General features: G+C 35.1%; 1 non-coding gene across 1 annotated transcript; it reads right to left on the minus strand.

Annotated features, from left to right (window-relative positions):
* Nucleotides 1–274: 274 nt before the first annotated feature.
* LOC112536911 lies at nucleotides 275–357 on the minus strand. The gene has a single exon (XR_003080825.1). It is a non-coding gene; the product is annotated as a small nucleolar RNA R21 (small nucleolar RNA).
* Between the last annotated feature and the right edge of the window lie 390 nt (nucleotides 358–747).

A 747-nucleotide genomic window follows, 5' to 3' on the forward strand; every position in this document is an offset into this window, starting at 1 on the left:
TTATCCTCCCTGTTTCATCTTCTTCTTCTTCTTCTTCTTCTTTCTTTCTTTCCCCATCCCATCTAAAATTCACAAATCATTATAAACTGTGCTGCTTAAATTTTTATCATTTCAATCGGAAATGATCGTGTTATCTTAATGGAGATGGGATTTTCAGTACATAAAAGAAAAAGAATATATATATATTTCTATTGAATTCGGAAACCCATGAAACCAGTAGGCCAATATCAAACACGTTATCATTGGAAACATAAATCTCATAAGCAAAAAAGTACATTCTTAAGAATTAGTTAGTCACCAATGGAGATTGGCCCACTACTTTTATTTAACATACAAACATCATTCTTCATAGGGAAGCAAGCCTTCAAAGACACAGAGTGCGCAGAAGGGTATACAAATCAACTATCATAAGTTTAAAAATTATTAAGAAAAGTTGTGATGTTTCTGTGAAAATTTACAGCACAAATAGCCAAAATTGCTTGTGATCATCAGACACAAGACGCCATTAGATTCCACACCAGTAGAAGAAAATTGCAAGATTTCCCCTTTTCTGGTGCAAATAAAAGTAGAAAACAGATCTAGTTTAAACTGCGGTGGAATTTCACAAGGAAAACCTATCAACAAAAACAAGAACATGTCTTGTATTGGTTTATGCGGGTTTATTCTGTTGTCGGCGATGGTAGTGGTGGGTGGTAGTGGTAGTAGGAGTGGCGCCGGTGATGGTGGATGGTTGGTAAAAAATAGTAA

The sequence above is a fragment of the Ricinus communis genome, chromosome 3 (genome assembly GCF_019578655.1).
Source record: "Ricinus communis isolate WT05 ecotype wild-type chromosome 3, ASM1957865v1, whole genome shotgun sequence".
Taxonomy (NCBI): Eukaryota; Viridiplantae; Streptophyta; class Magnoliopsida; order Malpighiales; family Euphorbiaceae; genus Ricinus; species Ricinus communis.